We start from the raw sequence: 22,756 nt of genomic DNA, 5'->3' as shown, positions 1-22,756 counted from the left end.
AGCAATGCACCTGAAGTCCTCATCTTCAAGCGCTTTCAAGGACAATGGTCATCCATTGATCAGAAAATTTATGATGATGCATTTTCAGATGATTTTGCCTCATCTGAGCTCTCTGTTATGCGAGATGAAGTCATCGCATTCTGTGAACAGCAGCTGCAGGATATTCAGCCGAGAGATGATTATAGAGAGCTGCTGAAATTAATGCTAATCTTCATGGGAGTGAAATCACCTGATACAAAGTTCAGAGCCCCTGGCCCAATGCATCAAGCTCGCTGGATGGCGAAAGCCATATACAGCATCAAGGTCTGGCTATTCCGATCCCAGTTCAAGCTGACGGCACGCGAATCTCGTGGACTGCTACATCTGAACATATTTCTTGCCAAGATATACATCAAGCTCTGGTTTCAGGCACCTGTGGCTGCCACTGCGCCTAGGAATGATCTACAATTACTACAGTCACTCCACTCATATCCTGATCAAGACATCAGTACAGATACATCACGTAAGATAGCTGGGCATCACTGGTACTTGTCCTAGAATTTGATACTTCTCAGCCTGTTCGATAAGCAGGTGGATTTCACTACGAAGCGAGCAATTCTCAAAGCATTAGAAGAGCGGTGAGAAGGATCCGCCGAAACGTGTTCAAGTGGACATGCTGACTATAAAACAGAAAACGCTCGATAACTTTGAAAACAGAAACCTGTTTTCAATGCTGAGTATACCTGATGTATTCCTGTCTGAAGATCCCGAATCATGGAACAGTAGAGATGATTTCAAAGCTGCGGAGGCAATAATCAATAGTCTGGCAGTAACAAACGACCACGTAGAACGTGGTGTTGCGCTCATCCAAGATGCGTCACAATCCGGGCGCTTTAGGTGTGAAGAACAGCTGCAGTATGCTCTGCAAGTCATTGAGCAAAACCGAATACAATTTCCAGATGCCAAGAAATCAACACTGCTTGGTGTTAAGAAACTCTGAACTATTGACTTTGAACTGTGCAAACTGTGAAAAGATGCATATCATCAGTTATCTTACAATAGTCAAATGTATGTTGTGTAAGATATATTTGGTTAAATAATAAATATTGTACTCACATTGAACTGTGATCAAGTAATAGGCTACGTGGTTTGATGCTTTCTGCAAACTGTGTATAGTATGCATTGAATACAATGCTCAATGCTAAATGTTTTAGAATGAAGAATTTTGCTGACTTGTTGAATTGCCTACAAAAACAGCGAACTTTGATGTGCTTGAGCTACCTCTAAATATTAATATTTTTGCCCAATTTTTTTCTGGGGTGTTTTTAGCCTAAATGAAACAACTCTGGGGGGTCAGGCTGCAGAAAAACGAAAAAAAAAAAATTTCCTACAATTAAGGGCCACCCTAATATATATATATATATATATACATACATAGAAATAATCATGAGACCATTGTAATTGAGACACTCAAGTTTTTATTGATTTTTTTATTGATCATTGATTGGTTTTTTATGACTTATGATGACTTATTCTTCCTCAAATCTGGCGAAGATTTTGTACTTTGATTTATCAATCATTTCTGTGCAGAACACCTCATAATCTTTTTTTTCCGAAAATACAAAAGTGAAAAATTCCGCTGGAGAACTTTCATCATAGTCACCCATCCAGCTCTGCAATTTGCTTCGGCATGCAATTTGTTCCTCCTTTTCCAGTGAAATTACACTGGGAAATTGTATTTCTCCATCCCAATTTCTATTTCTGCACCAGTCAGCTGCAGTCCTGGCATCTCTCAGAAGGATATCCTGCAATAAATAACAAATATGCTCAAAGTATTTCATGTATGCCAATTCTTCAAACATGTAGATGACATAAAGCTCTTACAACATTAAGAAATAAATATTTAATGCTGTCTATCAGTTCTTGTGTCATTTATGACCTTAATGGATCTTAATCAAATCATGTTCCTTCAGAATTAATTAATTTAACTGTTATGCATCATTAATCCAACAGATATTTGCCAGATATTTTATATTACAAAAATTTTATTTCATTCATGAATCATGTTTATATTATTCTCCATTTGTATTAGTTTCATAAGCAAAAACATACAAAGCAAAGTCTCAAGGATCATTATTTAAGATTACTTCATTTTTTTATGTTTGTAAATGGGTTATAGGCTTCCCCCATTAAGGTGTTGCCATTAAATAAATCAAGTGAGTTTAATTTTTGGGGGGTGGAGGGCTGTTGTTGAAAATGTCTTACCTCTTCGGTGCTTTCTGTGTCATCTCCTGTTCTTAGCTCTTCGGTGCTTTCTGTGTCATCACCTGTTCTTACCTCTTCGGTGCTTTCTGTGTCATCACCTGTTCTGATCTCTGCAACACTGGGGGAAAAAAAAGAAATAAAATCGGTACCTAATTACAATGGCATCGGCTTTACATGGCAATCCCCTAATGCCATGACAGGTAGAATGTACTTTAGTGATGTTATACAAAGAATAAGTATGAACACCCACAATGAAAATATTTCCTCTACATTTTCTTTCCTTCAAAAGATGTGCACTTCAGAAGCACAGATTCGGCCATATACCGGCACATATCGACATTGGTTTGCAACCAATAAATCAGAACCTAAGAAATGTACAGTATTCATTTTAATGTGATAAATGACAACTGTAACAACATTTAAGGTTTCAGTTTAATCTTTTCACTGAAGTTGCTACTTATATTGAAGTACTGCAGTTTGGAAACCAACAATTAAAGAAGTGTGAAGACATGATTCCATTTTATTGTACTTGGTATATAATCTCTGATTGTTCCTCCTCAAATTATATTGACACCCATAGCTTTAGAGGTGTCAAAGCCATCACTTTTGCTTTAAATGAAATTCCTATTATAACTGTTAATTTAGTACAGATCTTCTATAGCTCACCTCAGGCAAAATCACTTCTGTTAGAAACATCTGCTTCTCAGCTGCAGTTCCAGGCACAGATATGATTCGTTCCAGTCGCTGTATTATGTCTTCTGTCTAGGGTAATATGCAAAGAAGAAACATGGAAAAATTGTTACAATTATATGACATATATTTATATATATATATATATATATACACACATACATATTAAAATATGTAATATATTTCTATATAAAAAACCCAGCCCACATACCTTAGTGTCATTAAATAAATCATGACGGTCACAGTAATATTTACGAAGGGGTGGATCAAATCCTCTGTGTTTCCACAGATACATTCGATTCGAAAGAATATTCCCACTTTGCAGGTTTTTTTTCCAAGTCCTGTAATATTAAATGTATAGTTAGATGCACATTAAGGTTTGAACCAGTCTGATGTCATTAAAATTTACAGTCTATTACCTTTATCTCTTCATCTGTGAGAATTTCTTCTACTTTGACAGACTCCAGGATGTTGTTTCTGTTTTTAACAAAAACACTGTCTAAATGACTAAATCTGTACTTGACACATAAAGGGAAATGGCATCCCTAGACTTTATAAACTACAACTATAAAAATTATAGCTTTTATTGCAATGGCAGCCATAGGTTTGACATGTATAAAATAACACATACACGTCTGGGTTAAGGTTGCATCCACAAAAGAAATCTTTCGACGTCCAGTCCCCTTCCACACCAGCACACTGAAAATGCAGCCAATTTTTGCATGATGTGTATTGCACCCATTGGTAGTTCCTTATGTGGTCATGGAAAACACTATTGAAAAACACAAGTAGGACAGCTTTACCAATGTTACACATTTCCTTTTGAATTACTATGAGCTTTGGCTATTTCACAATGATCTTAACGTGTTTTCACTATTCATGCATGTCCAACAGACATACGAAAAAATGTCATATGTTGGTTCTATTGTACATACTTGCTTGTCCCTGTTGCTCGCTGGAACAAACATGACTTTATTTTCCATGCCAGGCAATGAATGCTGGAGTCTGTCTTTTTGGCCTCAGCTTCCTGTAGTCTACTTTCGTTTTTTTTCCATTTTTAGAATTTCTTCTGTGGTACGTGGGAAGTCCTGTGTAAGAAGTACCTTTGGTGTAACACAGCATTTTTGTGATTACCAGTACAAGGTTTGACAATAAGAGACCAGTCTTACCTCAGCTTTCACATTTCTCAGCATTTGGGTGGCATGGTGCAGACGGAGAGTTCTGCATTGGTTTAAAGTCAGAACCTCCATACTGACCTCATGATTTAACACTTCATTTTCAGCTGCCTATTTGGAAACAAAATAATAGACTTTGATGAACCCACTGACCACACTTGCACTAAAGAGGAAGCAAAGCAGCTCAAAAGCAACTCACAGAGCACACGAAAATGCCACAATTAACAGAGTCCTGCTGATTCCACTGTGGAGGACATGTGACAGTCCAACCGTGAAGGCCTCCAGATAGTCTGAAGACATTTCTAAAAAAGAAAAAGGTAGCAGGATGGTCATATTGTCACAGTATTTCAAATACAACTGATAAATGCTGGATTCCATGTGACTCTCCCTTACCTGAGGAGGTCCATGTCACTATTGCTGATTGTTGTGTAAAGCATTAGTGAATCATAGATTCTAATCTGTTTGGCATTGAAGTCAAACACCTACAAGGAAATACATCTGTCATCAATTGTATTACAAAACATACAATTCTTTTTAGCTGAAATGACAATGTTTACATGTAAGTCATGGTTAATCTTGTGGCTTTTGCTGTTTCTGCATCATTTATTGTATACTGCTTAACAAGTCCACTTCTACCAAAAATGTTAGGTCAGAAACCTATTTGACCTGCATTCAAGCCAACTACAAGAATAAAACTGTAATGGTAGCTCACCCAAAGAATGAAGTGAATCCCTGTTTCAGGCGAGGAATGACCCACAATTCTAGGGAGGAATATCTTGTCTGAAACCTATAAAAGAAACAACTCAAGGTAGGCCGATTCTAAACTGTGTTCTATTGTAACCAAAAATAAAGAAAGGGACCTACAGGGATGCGTTTGTAACGATCACCAGCTGAAGCTGCCCTTGTGAGCCACCAGAGGGCAGTCCACATCAGACTATCATATTCACTCTCTAACTACATTTCCCATAACTCACTGCCCGGACTCATCATCACTTATCACTGATCACATTCACCTGTACCTCATTCACTGATTGCATTCACCTGTCTCATCCTGTTAGTCTGTCTATATATACCTTGTTCATTCATTCATTCACTGCGAAGTCTTGTTAAGTGTTACACAGCATTTCTGAGCGTTTCCCTGGTTTTCTTGTTTCTTGGTTTTTGATATCTTGCCCTGTTCCCTGGATTACTCTCTTGCCTCTGGTCCCTGGATTACTCTCTTGCCTCTGGTCCCTGCCTGTTTTGTTTGTTTTGTTTGTTTCTTTGTTTCTTTGTTTTGACTACCTGTCTGTGTATGACCCTAGCCTGTACTTTGGATTACGCCTCTGGATTGCCCCAGCCAATAAAGCTGCATTTGGATCTCCTACTTTGTGTCTCTGAGCAGTTCGTAACAGAAGACTTCGCCACACTTCAGATCCAGCAGCTATGACCTCCTGTAATACAGCAGTACGGATCTCACCTGATCTTCCCAGCATGAGCCGGGAGTTCGCTGGACAGATCGCGGCCTTAGCCCTGGATAGCCTCGATCTGTTCCAGTACACCTGGGGGTTTTTTCCTCTCGCTGCCTCTTGCTCTCTGGGTGACGAGGCTATTAAGTTATGTTACCGGCTGGGGGCTAAGGAGGTCGACCCGAGGGAGCTCCCCGATCTCTCTGGTCTGGATTGGAGAGAGGCACTCTCCAGATGTCTGGAGAGCTTCCTTCCGTGGCACCCCCGTCCAGCTGAGCCTGCACTTCACGCCAGTCCAGCCGAGCCCGCACTTCACGCCAGATCTGCCGAAGCCAAGACAGCAAGCGACATGCCCGCCAAGCTAGAGTCTTCACCGCTGGTCCCGTCCAGCACAGAGCCCTCTTCACCGCTGGTCCCGTCCAGCACAGAGTCCTCTTCACCGCTGGTCCCGTCCAGCACAGAGCCCTCTTCACTGCTGGTCCCGTTCAGCACAGAGCCCTCTTCACCGCTGGTCCCGTCCAGCACAGAGCCCTCTTCACCGCTGGTCCCGTCCAGCACAGAGCCCTCTTCACCGCTGGTCCCGTCCAGCACAGAGCCCTCTTCACTGCTGGTCCCGTCCAGCACAGAGCCTTCACTGCTGGTCCCGTCCAGCACAGAGCCCTCTTCACCGCTGGTTCCGTCCAGCACAGAGCCTTCACTGCTGGTCCCGTCCAGCACAAAGCCTTCACTGCTGGTCCCGCCCAGCTCAGAGCCCTCTTCGCCGCTGGTCCCGCCCAGCTCAGAGCCCTCTTCGCCGCTGGTCCCGTCCAGCTCAGAGCCCTCTTCGCCGCTGGTTCTGTCCAGCTCAAAGCCTTCTTCATCGCTGGTCCTAACCAGCTCAGAGTCCTCTTCGCCGCTGGTCCTACCCAGCTCAAAGCCCTCGCCGCCGCTGGTCCCGTCAAGCTTAGAGTGCGCTTCTGCTGATCCAGAGACTGTTCACGTCGCTTCTGCTGATCCAGAGACTGTTCACGTCGCTTCTGCTGATCCAGAGACTGTTCACGTCACTTCTGCCGATCCAGAGACTGAGCTTCACGTCACTTCTGCCGATCCAGAGACTGAGCTTCACGTCACTTCTGCCGATCCAGAGACTGAGCTTCACGTCACTTCTGCCGATCCAGAGACTGAGCTTCACGTCACTTCTGCCGATCCAGAGACTGAGCTTCACGTCACTTCTGCCGATCCAGAGACTGAGCTTCACGTCACTTCTGCCGATCCAGAGACTGAGCTTCACGTCACTTCTGCCGATCCAGAGACTGAGCTTCACGTCACTTCTGCCGATCCAGAGACTGAGCTTCACGTCACTTCTGCCGATCCAGAGACTGAGCTTCACGTCACGTCCGCCCGTCAAGTGTCTCGTCCCGCCGAGACTGAATCCGTTCCTGAGCCTGAAACTGATCCGGATACTGAGCTTGAATCTGTTCCTCTTCCTCTTTCTGCGCCTGTGTCTACAGACAAGATGGTCGACTCCACGCCTGTGTCTTCGGACAAGATGGCCGACTCCACGCCTGTGTCTTCGGACAAGATGGCCGACTCCACGCCTGTGTCTTCGGACAAGATGGCCGACTCCACGCCTGTGTCTTCGGACAAGATGGCCGACTCCACGCCTGTGTCTTCGGACAAGATGGCCGACTCCACGCCTGTGTCTTCGGACAAGATGGCCGACTCCACGCCTGTGTCTTCGGACAAGATGGCCGACTCCACGCCTGTGTCTCCGGACACGATGACCTCCGCCACCGAACCAGTGTCTCAGGACGAGATGGTCTCCGCCGAGCCAGTTTCTACGGACAAGATGGTCGCTGACACGTCTGTTCCTGAGCCGGAGCCGGTGTCTGTTCCTGAGCCGGAGCCGGTGTCTGTTCCTGAGCCGGAGCCGGTGTCTGTTCCTGAGCCGGAGCCGGTGTCTGTTCCTGAGCCGGAGCCGGTGTCTGTTCCTGAGCCGGAGCCGGTGTCTGTTCCTGAGCCGGAGCCGGTGTCTGTTCCTGAGCCGGAGCCTGTGTCTGTTCCTGAGCCGGTGCCTGTTCCTGTTCCTGTTCCTGAGCCGGTGCCTGTTCCTGTGCCCTGGCCGCCCGAGGGGTCGTCTCCGCCCTGGCCGCCCGAGGGGTCGTCTCCGCCCTGGCCGCCCGATGGACTGCCTGCTCCGTCCTGGCCTCCCGTATTACCACAGTCTCAAGGTCCTCTTCCGCTCCACGGACCTGGCCCTCCATCCCGCCCCCGGATCCGCCTCCGGGCCACCTCCCACCTGGACAGTTTTGGAGCGTCTGGAAGCCGCTCTTTGGGGAGGGGCTATGTAACGATCACCAGCTGAAGCTGCCCTTGTGAGCCACCAGAGGGCAGTCCACATCAGACTATCATATTCACTCTCTAACTACATTTCCCATAACTCACTGCCCGGACTCATCATCACTTATCACTGATCACATTCACCTGTACCTCATTCACTGATTGCATTCACCTGTCTCATCCTGTTAGTCTGTCTATATATACCTTGTTCATTCATTCATTCACCGCGAAGTCTTGTTAAGTGTTACACAGCATTTCTGAGCGTTTCCCTGGTTTTCTTGTTTCTTGGTTTTTGATATCTTGCCCTGTTCCCTGGATTACTCTCTTGCCTCTGGTCCCTGGATTACTCTCTTGCCTCTGGTCCCTGCCTGTTTTGTTTGTTTTGTTTGTTTCTTTGTTTTGACTACCTGCCTGTGTATGACCCTAGCCTGTACTTTGGATTACGCCTCTGGATTGCCCCAGCCAATAAAGCTGCATTTGGATCTCCTACTTTGTGTCTCTGAGCAGATCGTAACAGCGTTTCACAACTCGGTCACAGACTGTTCCAGTGCTTGTCCATTTCCGGTGCCACAAAATAAAATAAAATGTAGCCAGAGAACCACACTGAAACCAAAAAAGTATTATTAATATTTCAATACATCAAAGTGAGAAAATCCTATACATTGAGGAAATTAAAATATATTACCATGTTGTCTTCAGCAAGTTGTGCTAGTCGATAGTTCACTGCCTGCAATACAGTACTGTTAATTCTTGCTAATATAACTTTTAATATATATGAAAAGGTACCCATTTCTGCTTTACAAACATTTCAGTCACAGCCATCAAAGATGAGTTAATGTCAGATGTTAATTTTTTTATTTATCTACACTTACATCATCGGTCAACCATGGCATGTTCAAAGAAGACAGTCCCAACAACTCTGGGGGGCAAACACTGTAGATATCTTTTATTGATACTGGAAATCGCCTCGAGACATGAGCCAAGGCTTGACGTTTATCACGAGATCCAGTGAATAAGGTCTTGAGTTTTCCCTTAATATCCAAAGAATGCAGTGTAACAGTTGTTATTAAAACATAAAATTGTTAACATGATATAAGGCACAAAATACCACAAGTCTTGATAAAACAGTGTACCATGTCGTTATCACTGATAGCATATGATTGTGCCACAAATGAAGATGTCACGGTGTTGTCTGGCTGGATGTTAAGACCAACACCCGAAGGCTGCTTATTTTTCCTTCCCTCTAAAAAAAATAACAAAGAACAACATTTATTTTTAAAACATGCTTTGGTACAACATTTCCTATTGGCCCACGCTAAAAGAATTACATAAATTTGTAGATTACCTTTTAATTTTATTTTGGATTTTCCATAATTTCTACATTCTTACTATTGTGTAGCATCATATATCAAACAAAACCTACCAGAGGAGTGCAGTCCAAGCATCCCATGCAGGCCGATAGACAACTGCGCATTGCACAATCCCTCAATTTCAGCCTTAAAATTCTTATTTATCTTTTCGTTATGCAGGTCAATCAGCACCCTTACAGTTTGTTTGAAGTGGGCTTCATTCATCTGGCACATTGAGTACCTTACTGCTGAAATTTCGCGATTAAACTGCTCTGCAACTGCTGAGTTCACTTCTCTTCTTAGGGTGGGGCAGATGTTGATGCTTCTCAGCTTTTCTTCTGGACGTTTTTGATTTTTCTGATGAAACCTATCATATAGGGAGTATCTTTCACATGTCCCTGTGACTGGATGTCTTGCTGACATTCTGTCGCTATCCGGCATTCCCTGCAGTAGAGTTGGTGACCTCAAGTTCTTCACCCATTGCAAATCAACCTCTAATTCCTTGTTAGCTGCCAGCTTTATATTATCTGATGATGCTGCACAGAGTCTTCCATCATGTGGTTGGAAATAAAGCTGTTGCGTGCGGTTGTTCGTGTGTCGAGCAACTTGTCCTGCTACATCAGAGATGTAGCATGTTGGGAAGTGCTTGAAACTCAGAAGCCCATCCGTGTGGTCTCTTGCTGACTCCGTCCAGAAGAGAGAGTTGAGGTAGTACACAACACCATGTACACAGGAAAAATGAAGGACACCACCTAAAGAATATTACAAAAGTTAACCGCTTAAAAAATATAATAAAAATAATGCAAGCAATTTCTCACCTCCAGTTTTTTGTAACTTCACAAAAAGTTTTGGGTAAATATCCTTAAAATGTAATAGTTCCTGGAGCCGGTTTAGCATGTCAGCAATGGACCCCTCTGAGGACACCCCCAAGGCATAACAAGCATCCTGGAGTTCCTTTTTTTTGAGGCTATAAATTTAAAAGACCTTTTATTAAAATTATTATTTTTATTTTTTAAAACATGTGAAGGCCATATTATCTGTGTATGTTACATGTATATCACACTTACACAATAAAGAAAAAAATATTACTAATAACCTTATAAAGAATGACGGCTGTATCTACACATTGAAAGTATACTGAGAAGGTATTAAGATTTGTACAATGTATACCTTCTTTGACTCAATGAGTTGTAGTATTATGTCCTCATTTATGTTTTTTGGTGGGTGCTTGATGTCATCTTTTTTCTTTTTCATTGCCTTTTTGTCCTCAGTTTTGGGGAGAACGTTTCCAACTCTGGTGTGCTCTCCCATCCATGGTGCCAAAGTGGAATGACGAACAGATGTGGAGAATGGGTTTGCCACACTGGTTCCTATTAGTTAGACACAACATTGTAAATGCATTTGTTTAAACATTTTGATTGTGTTGTGTTCCCTTACCTAAAAGTGTAATGTTCATACCACAGCTTTCTACATTCAAAATCATATTGATAGATGTCACAATACAGTACAAACCTGATATGAGTCCTTCTGCAATTTGTGACTTGTTCAGATTGGACCAAGACTTCACAATGTCCACTTCCAAGTCTTTCTCAGATATGGTATCTGGATCTGGCCTTTTAAAAGTCCCAACTAGAAATTAAGTTTATAGTTATAAAGGCATCAAAAGCTCACACACTTTTAAAGGAGGAGCTGTAACTATATATAATAAAGAGGAAGACTGACAGAAACAGAAAATGGCTGATAAGTGTGATATGTGTCTGCTGGGACTGATCATTCTCTCTTCACTTCTCACAGGTAAAAAAATCTGTATTTTCTCTAAAGACATTTAGTGGAATTAGTCTGGAAAGAGTTCATTTGAACATGCTCAGTTTATTCTTGCACACATTCACATTGTGATCTCAGAGTTGTGTATTGATACACACAGATCATACTGTATTATTCCTGATACTGGACATAGTGTCACTCAAACATCTGATGATGAAGAATTATCTTCATATTAAGAGTGTGTCAGTGATTTGAACAGCTCTCTGATAAAGACTAATAGTTTATTCTGGAGAGTGTGTTGTTTGCTTTAAGTCAGGAAAAATACTATGATTTAAAACTTCTGCGTTTTATGCTGGTATGTTTTATGGTTCATTTATTAATATATATCATAATGATCACTGAGATATACACTGTTTCAGGAACCAGTGAAGTGGATGATGTGTTTATCAGTTCGGGTGAAAATGTCTCTCTGTCCTGTAATAAAACTCTTTCTGACTGCAAATCAACTACATGGATCTACACTAGTTATCATTCATGGAGAGTTGAACTGATTACTGGAAGGATAAAGAATAAATACACAGAGAGGCATGAGAGACTGAGTCTGGAGTCTGACTGCTCTCTGAACATCAAGAACGTCACAGGAGAAGATTATGGATTATACACCTGCAAACAATATGTGAATGGAGAACAACAAGAAACTGATGCTTATGTTTCTCTGCATGTTCTTCATGGTAAGTTTATGATTATGTGGTCAATTTAAAAAGGGCAGATTCTCCCTTTAAACTCAGATGATGATTGAAGAGTCTGTGATTTGTGTTTTGTGTTCAGTTTCAGTTTCTCCATCATCATCATCATCATCATCTTCATCATCATCTTTATCATCATCTTCATCATCATCTTTATCATCATCTTCATCATCATCCTCACAGACTGAGATCAGTCCAGGCCGCTCAGTGACTCTCTCCTGTCAGTTGTATACTATATACTCCTGTGATTATTGGGTCAGTTCTGAGGGATTTGAGCTGTTGTGGGTGAATCAGGCTGGTGTTGATCTGAAGACAGACTCCAGATATCAGATATTATCATCATTATCAGCTCCAGATCGCTGCATCATCACTCTAACTACAACACTTCTGAATGAAGATGACAACAGAGTGTGGAGATGTCAGCTTACTCACAGAAATCAACTCTTGACCTCAGTCAGATACACTGTCAAGTATTCAGGTGAGAAACAACACTGTAAAATATGATGTTAATGTCCTACAGATGATGCGTCTGAACATTCATCTTCTGAAGCTCCAGTCGCTTCACCAACACAGAGTTTGAGCTTCTGACTGGAATCAGAGAAGAAATCAAGCCGAACTACAGCAGCATCTCCTACACAAGGTTCATGATCACATGATCACTGTATAAATAGATTTATTTTTGGTGAATGGCGATAGTCATTCTCCTCCTGACAGCTTGAGAGTGAAGTAAGAAGATAATAGATGACAGACTTGTGCACATATTCATCATTTCTGTGATGTGAAGCTCAAGTATTATGTGATGATGATGTTGTGTATATGTGGCATTATGTGTTGAACTGAACTAACAGACGTGATCCACAGATCCAGCTGATAGAGCATCAGAAACTGAAGTCAGTGTGACTGCTGTATCATTATACAGAGGTACGACACGTTCATTTATACTGACAGCTTTATAACATTAAACTATCAGTCAGTCTGTAAATGCTTCATCAATAACTGTTGATAGTTGAATACCCTTGACTTCAGTCATGTACAGTTTCTCTTCTTCCTCTCATGTTTCCTGCAGTGATTGTGATTATTGTTGAGATCGCAGTGTTTGCTGCTCCTACTGTGATTCTTCTTCAGATCATCTGTGCAAGAAGAGCTGGTGAGTTTTGAGCCGCACACAATCTGATGATTCACACTCATCTGATCTGGAACAATCTGCAATCATGATAAAAACACATACGAGCGGTCAGTCAATGCTTTTATTTTGCAGGGAGGAAGGACTCGAAGCACCCAGAGGAAATAGAGATGCCGACAATATTAGAATAAAATACTGATGAGTTTAGAGCCAATCTGCAGCAATATTTACAATAGCAAAAACTTACAGAGGATTGTTCATTGTTTTATTTTCTTCTTCTCAGAAAACAGAGAAAAAAAACTCTGAGCACTTATAGTGACATAATCAAGTTTAGATTAAAATGTTTTTGTTTTTTGTACATATAAAAAGCCAGATCTTCCAGAGCATTTGTAGTGTTGATAAAGGAGTCTGGATCTGATATATTTCTCAAGGCTGGAGAGAGTAAAGCAGAACGTTATAGAAACTCCCTGAAGACAGTTAATATCTGCTTTACAGACGCTCATGTGCAAATGCAGGTTTTATTTTACCAAGCTGATGCTAATAATTACTTTACAATACTTTTAAAATCTGTTTTATAACTATAACTAATGTTATATTCCATGTGTATAAACTGTGTTCAGAGCAGATGTGTGTTGATATAGTGTAGTTAACAGTATACGCACGTCTCACACGTTTCACACATATGAAGAAACACTGTGGGACAGTGTCACCAACAGCAACTCTAGCAGAATTTAAACACTGAGTTGGTCAGAACAGAGGAAGTTAATAACCACAGGAGGAGCTGATGATGTTAAAGTCTTTACAAATGGGACTTTACAAATGCTCACATAATATAAGCATTTTAGAGCTTATAATATGAATAATGCTCAACGTTAAGTATGAAGTAAATGAATGATGATCAAAAACAACCGCTAACAAATCTGGAAAACAGAATCACACAAGAATTAGACAAAATACAAATCTAGAAATAAAAGAGCAATGAACTAGACTCTTACCTGTCATCCCTATTTATGAGCAAACACTGGAAGATTACATAAGCTTGAATGATTGCAGCTCATGAATGCTTTAGACTACAGTCCTAGCCATGGTTTATTTTAAAAGACACTTAGGAGGTTTTGGTCAAGTAAAAGCAAGTAGCAATATAACTGCGAAAAAAATTTTAAGCACTTCACTTGCAGTTTAAACAAGCAAAACGGCCCACAGTGTTAGTGTTTCTAGTAAAGAGCTATATTAGAATAACACACACACATCAATGTCTGCCATGAAGAGTCGTTAACTTAAGATTTCACTCATTTCTTTCTAAAACATATACATTGTGAATGCTAATAACAAAACTAAGATATGTAACTGTGCTGTCATGCATAAATAATGCAGTATAATAAAGTCTTGATAATCATGTCATGATGCAGGCAGTGTTTAAATTAGACCAACGTAACATTTTGTAGACTATTTCATTTTCCGTTGATGTCACCTTTGTTCTCATAAACATATTGTAACCTAAAGTAAGCTAAAAGGATGTTAATTGGCATAAACATGAGCAAAGTGTGCTCGATTTATAATCACTAAAAAGCTGTCACTCATCTCAGACTCACTCCATTGCGATCTCACAAAGTTCTGTTATAATCAATGAAGCTGTCTACACTGCATAATTAAATTGCATGATTGCATAACTTAAACGCCTCTGATTGGCCATCGCGTTCAGGAGATCAACAGACATGTCTGTGATTGGCTTCAGAGCTCAACGCTGCAAAAACACACTGTAAATAGAAACCTTTGAATGCAGCAAACTCCACGTTCTTGAATTGACATCCACAGTCAGATCCAATGCCATGAGGATTTCAGGGTCTGCTGAAAACTGATGTCAGGAAGTTTATCACATTTGTACTTCTGACTGAAGAAGTCAATGCTACTTCTGGCCACTTATACTGTGATAGTCAATCCATGTCATGATCAGTGGGGATTTCTTTAAGACTGCAAGGGAAGCTCAGCTTCCCCTATAATGTCAAAAAAATAATGTTCAAATATGTACTATTTTGTTAACATTTTATTGACTAAAAATGCGTTGATGCGTAGACTTGATCCTCCCTTCGCCAGCAACAATGTTTTCTATGACCCTCCAAAATGATTGTGAAAAAAGGCATGACCCTCCCCGATAATTTATTGATTACTTCTGTACTGGTTTGCGCTTGGCAAAGATGTTCAGATAGCCATTGTTTTTTTACAACCATGACAAACGACTTGCGCCCATTTCACACATACTCCGTTTGCAGTGCGTATGCGGTGCATATTTTTTTCCGTACCCATGTTATCAGGTTAGAGCTTTCACACTGCACGCGGATGCGGTCCGGCAATGCGTTCCAGGAGCGGTGCGTATACAGCAGTATGGAAAGCCAAGAGGGCCAAAAACACCTGAATTAAATACGCGTTGAATACGCATGACAAACCAGTGCGTTAAATACGCGTATTCAACGCGTAAATACATGTATAATACACGTGAAATACACGTTCTGTTTGAACGGGTCAGTGTCATTGGCTGCTGAAGACTTGGGTCTAACCATTTCTGTGAGCTTAGGGGGGTGTACCGTTCATAGACTAGGCTACCACCATTGAACCTGCTATAGATCAGCTTATTCAGCCTATTTATTTTGTCCTTTTTTATCTTTTTTTTGTATAAGCTATAGAAATGATATATTTAAATCGCAGTTTTATGAAAATTTTAATAAAAATAAAATTGCCTTGTTTTTCTCCACTCATGCCTTTTTGTAAATAAACACATTAGTGGACATTCTAGCTTTAACATCAAAGCATTAAACATTTGTGTGGGGAAATCAGTTCCAGTGGAGGTAAGCAATCAATGCAGGTTTAATTGATTGAATGACTTTATTGTCATTGCACTGCTGTACAACGAAATTGTTAAGTGCAACTCCTTGTGGTAAAATAACACACAAGCACAATACAAACCACTAAGTAAAGGTACACACAACATACAACTCAACATAGCGACAAGAAATAGAAAATAAACAGTAGAAAGTATATTGCACAATCCCATGTGTATAAACAGTCAATGTATTGCACAGTCCCATAAGCAGTTTATATTGCACAGTCCGGATACTTAGTTCATTGATGAGTTTAGTACTTTTATGGCACTTGGATAAAAATATCGTAAGTCTAGAGGTGTGGGCCCGAATGGACCTGTAGCGCCTCCCAGAAGGCAACAGTGTGACCAGACTGTTTCCTGGGTGAGAACAGTCCTGGATTATGCGTGCTGCATGACACAGACATCTGGCTCTGTGTATGTTAGTCAGTGAGGGAAGCTGTGCCCTTGTAATGATCTGTGTTGACTTCCTGACTCTCTCCAGAGCCTTTTTATCAGCCATAGTGCAGCTCTTAAACCACACCAGGATGTCATAGGTGATGATGCTCTCCACAGAACACTTGTAAAAAGACAGCAACAGTTCCTTAGACAGATTGACTCTCCTCAGTGTCCTCAAAACGTACAGTCGCTGCTGTGCTTTTTTAACAAGGGCATTGGTATTAACAGACCATGTGAGGTCCTGTGAGATGTTTGTTCCCAGGACTTTAAAATCACTGACCCTCTCCACAATGTCCTCGTTGGCTCCATTTATTATCAAAAGAAAAATAAATGACAGATTAGGTGGGTGCGGGCGAGGGTGAACCTCGCGCCGGGCTGTAGAGCGCGGGCTCGTCAGGCAGCGACCACTCGAGGCCGAGGCCTTATACGGCCTACGCTGTCCTCATCAGCGTCCTCACCATTAGGTCCACCAAACCTAGCTCCTGGAGCAAATTGTTAAACTCCTGAAACCCTCCGGAGGGTCTGGTGGACCCGAGTACAGCGACGATGTCCCCTACGCAGCGGTTTCTGCTCTCCAGAGCATATACGAGCGGTGACTCTCTTGATTAATGCTAATGCTAATGCTTGATAAACATCTAAAAAAGATGTCCGCCAACGGGTTTCGAAACTTTCGCCTCTGGATTTCACCTCTGACGTGCGAATGGACATAAAGTGGTCAAGCGTATAACTAGACGCGGTAGGCGTGAATTTGACGCGCTATTCGCATCCGGTATGAACGCACAGTAAGACTGCGAACGTCCTATAATGTAAGGAGGCCCTTAGTTTCTCAAGCATCAGTGTGGTGAGTGAATCTGGATTTATGTTTCTTGATGAGATCTTCTTTGGTGGGTCTCTCCTTAGTGGCAATGTTTGGAGGACGCTGGACATGTGGTATATTTTCCAGTGTTCTTTCCTCCCTTCTCTCCAACACGCGTTCCACAAGGTGTTGCGTGAAGTACTGACTTGTAGGCTCATAGATCTTCTTGACTATCCATTCCTTGCTTTGTTTTGGTAACGTCATACTGTATCTTGGAAGTCCTAGACAGAGAACATTACTTCTTAGTCAAGTTGTTACACAAACACAATTAGGGACTTACTTATGAAATCTCAATAACTTCAGAAGTTTCTGCCTGCTCTCGGCCAACATTGTAATTGTTGTCCTGGATGGCTAGTTGTGTTCGAGCTACCATGGTGTCGTATCCAAAATGCAGTTGTTTAGGCAGATACTTTAGCATAACGTTGTGGTACACCTCCAAAGCACATGTAAATGAAAGTGTTTTATTAGACATTGAGAGTGACTACATAGGTTGAAAAGTTGCATACTTGTTTCATAAAGCTACATACCTGTATGTTTGAAGTGAGTCAACTGCTCTAGGTCGTTCAGAAGTCTTTTATCTTCTACAATAGTCCGTAAAGCCTTGAAGACTTGAGACTCTGGGTGTAGCCATCGCTTTGTTCTTTGCTCATCTGGGTGTAAAGCAGGGTGAGGGCATACCCACTTACCTCTGTTTCTTGAGAAATATTGTTGATTTGCTACATCTTAAATTTTCTTTGAATTTTGTCACTAGGAGCTACTCTTTGCATTAAGATTTTTTATGAATACGGGCCCAGGGCCGTGTTCACAAAACATTTTATCTTACCACTAAGAGTTCTCCTAAATAGCAGTAAAAGTTTTTAGGTAAGAGTTTTTTCTTAAAACCTTCAGTTGCACATGATCCTGAACATGCTTATACAGTATACAGACTATCTCATTAATAATGAGGAAAAAAACATTACAATAACCCTAACCCCACTTTGTAGTGTGTGAACAGCCACTCTGCCTTCATCATTCGGCAAGTTAGAAGCTACTTTTAGCCTTAAGATGTTTCGTGAATATGTCCCAGACTTTAGTAAAGGACTCTGATGACAAGTGTTAAGGAGTTTTTTCCTCAGTGGATGCCTAGAAGCTCATTTAATATTAAATGCATGGACTAAGATGTAAGATGATTTATTATAAGATCAAATTGAATCTTTGACCTTTCTAATGATGTATAGTTGGCCAATATTAAATAAAGACTCTCCAGACTGGCTTTTTTAGCCTCCACCACGTTGTTGGTTTAAACCTTTTCTGTTTTCATGCGCACATCCCTGCTTTTATCCTTGGTCCATACAATGTTACCCAAAAGGAATACATTTTTCTTTGTGACCAGGTCTTTGAACGAATCTGATATAACAAGAAGAGTTAAGTAGTTTAGTCTACACCTGCTACCAATAAAGCAACACAATAGTTGAAAGTACATACAAGAAATAGAAAACCAGGCTGACCTCCAAACAGCAGGACTGTATTAGTGGGCTGTTTATTCAATGATATTTGGATTTCATTACATTTGACCTGGATCTAAATACTGCTGTTTTGTTTTGAAATGAAGCTACACTTACCTTTTGTCACGGTGTGGTGCAAGCAGAAGAAGATGAGGAGACAGAAGTTCCAATACAAACTTTTATTTATAATAATATCCAACGTGTACAGACAGGCAGAAGGTTACACACACCATAATAGGACTAACTACGGACAAGGACTGACTGAACTGAAGGAACTAAATACAAACACTGATGAACATGATTAACTGAAAACAGGTGATACAGAAGAACTAATAAAGGTTGACATGGAAACGGATGAGTGGCAGGAAAACAGAACAAAAGACATGTGACTAACACAAACAGAACACAACTGTGACAGTACTCCCCCCTCCAGGTAGGCGCGTCCTCGCGCCGTAGAAGATCAACTGGGGAGGGAGGGGACTCAGGAGGAGGACTAAGAGTAGGTGAGAGCAGAAAAAAGGCAAGAGGGACCAGGGTGGAGGAGGCAGTGCTGGCGGCCAGGGCGGAGCCGACGGATGGAGGAGCCATGATGGAGGCAGGGCTGACGACTCCAAGGGGCCGACTGACGGGGCCGAGGCAGGTGGGAGAGGGGACCAGGGTGGAGCCGGAGAACCAATGAGACAGGGCAATGCAGAGGATCTGGAGGGACTTGGCGACGCAGATGGCTCTTGCGACTGAAGCGCAGGCTGGGATCCAGAAGGCCACGGTGGAGCCGGAGGGACCGAGGACCAAGGTGGAGCTGGAGGGAAAGAGGAGCTCAACGGAGCCAGAGGGACGAGGCGAAGCCAGAGGAGGGTAGTCCCGAGGCGAGGAAAGACCAAGGCGGAACCGAGGGGATGAGGGAGTCCGGCGGAGCTGGTGGACTTATGGGCCATGGCGGAGATGGAGGCTGGAGCCACGGCGAAGCCAATGGTCCGACAGGCTGCAGCGGAGTCCGGGTCGAGGAGGTCGGAGGCGGAGACCGGGGATCCACCGACCCTGATGGAGTGGGTGACAGGCAGACCCACGGCGACTCCACCTCCTCGAAGGTTGTTAGATGAGCAGAGGGGCTGACTGGCACTGGTGGAAGAAGGGTTGAGAGGAGGCAGATGGGAGGAGGTGAGAGAGGGAGGCTGGGTGGGAATTCAGATTCAGGCTCGGGGACAGAAGATTCAGACTCAACCAGACTGACGTGAAGCGCAGGCTCTGGCTCGGCGAGCACAACGTGGAGTGCAGGCTCTGGCTCGGCGGGCACGACGTGAACAGTCTCTGGCCTGACGGGCACGACGTGAATAGGCTGGTCGGGCACCACGACGTGAAGACCGGGCTGGTCGGGCATGACGTGAAGACGTGAAGATCGGGCTGGTCGGGCATGACGTGAAGATCGGGCTGGTCGGGCATGACGTGAAGATCCTCAGGCTCGAAAAACATGACGTGAAGATTCTCAGACTCGGTGGACATGAGGTGAAGATTCTCAGGCTCTGTACAAATGACAAATGATGGCTTCATTGATAGGGATGACGACGGGCTGGGCTCTGGGTCTGGCCAGGTTCTGGATCGGGGCCATACGCTCTCCAGACACCTCACCACAGCGTCTCTCCAAGACAAACCCGGAGGTGTCTGGAAGGTTGATGGGTTTGTGGAAGTTTCCCCTGATCCAGAACATGGTCATTAGGGTCTCGTCGTCGAGCAGGCTGGTATATGCAAGATGACAGAAGTTCTTAGTGAAGCTCAAAAATTCGGTGCTCTCCTGAGCCACCGAAATAAACTGAGCTCTCTCATCCATTTTGGGCGGTCCGTAGTTCTGTCACGGTGTGGTACAGGCTAGTGATGTTACATTTGACACTGAAGCTTCAAAGCACGTATCGAGTTCGCAGCGCAATTTCTCAAGAAGATCCGTGCCGGAGCGTGGATTGCTTTCAGAGAAACACGTGGTCAACGAAAAATGAAGCCTCATTTTCTTTCCAGTCACGTGAATGCTTCACTTTGCGTGTCGGGATGTTGACCACTACTCTACAGGTTTTTGGAAGTTTAAGTCCATTTACTAACATTTTATTTTTATTTTTTATAAATAAGCCTATAGCCTATGTTACATGATCATATTCTGACATAAACAGCATAGAAACCATTAATAATAACCATCATTTACTTGCATCAAGCAACTCTGATTTTTTTTATAATTAGTATTAATATAATTGTTACATTTAATTTATTGACACACTTTAATATGTGAATTAAATTATCAGAGAACTGAACATTTAGCGTAGTCAGTCTTTTATTTGTGTTTAATGGATAAAACAACGGAGGAGAAATACGCACTCGGGTTGGCTGCTATAAATTTGACCTGCCACAAATTTGACCTGCCACAAGATGGCGCTGTTTTCGACACTCTTGATGCCTCAAATCTTTTCCCGGAACAATCAGGGGAAAGCCTCATTGCTTCATGAGGCTTCATTTTCCCATCCCCAGTGCAGGCAGAAGAAGATGAGGAGACAAAAGTTCCAATACAAACTTTTACTTATAATAATATCCAACGGGTACAGACAGGCAGAAGGTTACATACACCAAAATAGGACTAATATGACTAACTACGGACAAGGACTGACTGAACTGAAGGAACTAAGGCCCTGTCCACACGGCGACGCGTTTAGTTGTATCCGTACAAATTTTGTATCGTATTGGCGTTTCGTCCAGACGGATCCGGCGTTTTCGGAGACTGAAACCGCTATTTTTTGAAACCGGGTCCCAAGGTGGATAAATCTGAAAACGCCACCCTTGCGTTTTTGTGTGTACGGCCAATCCGTACATTTTGTGAAACGATGATGTCATCACACCAAGTGTCAACTAGTCAGACACCGCTAAGTCACAGCAGCAATTGCCGACTACATGCTTGTGTTCGTGCTGCAGAAGCTACTGAGCCTCTTTTATTTCTTTATTTATTATTTACTTGAATGTATTTTTTTTTCATTTATTTTTTTTACTTCTTTATTTAGGCCTATTTATATTTTCTTTCTTATGCTATGATGCTTGTCTGTTGTCTGATTAAGACATTTCGTATTTTGTAGGGTTTTGTAGCGTTTCAAGCAAAAATAATATTCGACGATTGCTGAGAATTATTTGATTATTATTCAAAAAACGCACCCCTGCCCCACATGATAACCGGTAAAACGGCGTTCGCTCAAATTCCATTCTGACATTAAATTTCTCTGTAGCCTACTGTAGGCCTACATGTTGTAGCCATTAAAGAAAATGTATTTAGTTTCATATTTATGTGTAAATAATATGTTCTTTTTTAATTTCATCTGTTAATTATATGAAAAGTGAACAGCATGAGTAGGCCTAATCATAAGATGTGCAATATATCGGGAGACATAATTTTGACCACATTAAGTTTTGTTTGTATAAAGCCTTTCTTTAAAGTGAATTTCGTTTTGTATAAATTGTATCTTAATTTTAATCAATGTTGCATCAACTAATTGCCTGGATTTAATAAATAAGAAGCAAATATAGCAGACGATTTAACCAGGACATGGAGGCACCGGCGCGATATAACTTGCATTGCTCGTGAACTGGAGCTCGTCTCATAAATGAACCGAAACTCAGAAATATAGAAAGCTTGAAATGTCTACTTTTAAACAAAACAATTCAAAACGAAAAGAAACTGACAACTCTCTTATGTAATCCGTATGAAGTGTGCATTTCTCTCTATAGGCACGTTCACAATACTGCGAAGGTGGCGAGTCAGCATCGTCAACATCTTTAGCCGAGACTGACACAGAAAACACTAGTTTATTAATTAACATTTAAAATGTCTCCTTGCTATATTTGACACATTCATAATGATTACTTTTGCCGGTTCTTTGTGGCAAGCTTTATGCGTCTGCTAACTATCGAATATCGTGACTCATATTTTGTACCAGGCCATTTATGGTTGTTCATATTGTTCAATAAAGTTCTTGGTAAAAAAGAAAAGAAAAAAATAAGCTACTGTGCCTAATATTATTGTATACAGCGCGCAAGGTTTATGCATGCTCTAAGTCTTCTTCTCTGTTTTTAGTGTATGTCTGTCACAGAATTACAGCGCCACATACTGGTCTGGTATGTATACTACATCGTTTTGAGTCGTTTCAGTGGTTTTGTGTGTACGCAGATATTTCTTGAGACGACGCCGTGTTTATGGAATTTTTTTTTTTAACGGGAAAAAAA

At 42.0% G+C, this 22,756-nt stretch overlaps 1 long non-coding RNA gene across 1 annotated transcript; it reads left to right on the top strand.

Annotated features, from left to right (window-relative positions):
• The first annotated feature begins 12,581 nt into the window (after positions 1–12,581).
• Positions 12,582–13,205, top strand: LOC311080539. The gene is made up of 3 exons (XR_014605633.1): positions 12,582–12,656; positions 12,802–12,882; positions 12,994–13,205. It is a non-coding gene; the product is annotated as an uncharacterized lncRNA (long non-coding RNA).
• Positions 13,206–22,756: the final 9,551 nt, after the last annotated feature.

This window comes from Abramis brama (assembly GCF_963993115.1).
Source record: "Abramis brama genome assembly, chromosome: 4".
Taxonomy (NCBI): domain Eukaryota; kingdom Metazoa; phylum Chordata; class Actinopteri; order Cypriniformes; family Leuciscidae; genus Abramis; species Abramis brama.
The sequence above is the reverse complement of the archived record's forward strand: the minus strand, read 5'-3'. Positions and strand labels throughout refer to the sequence as shown.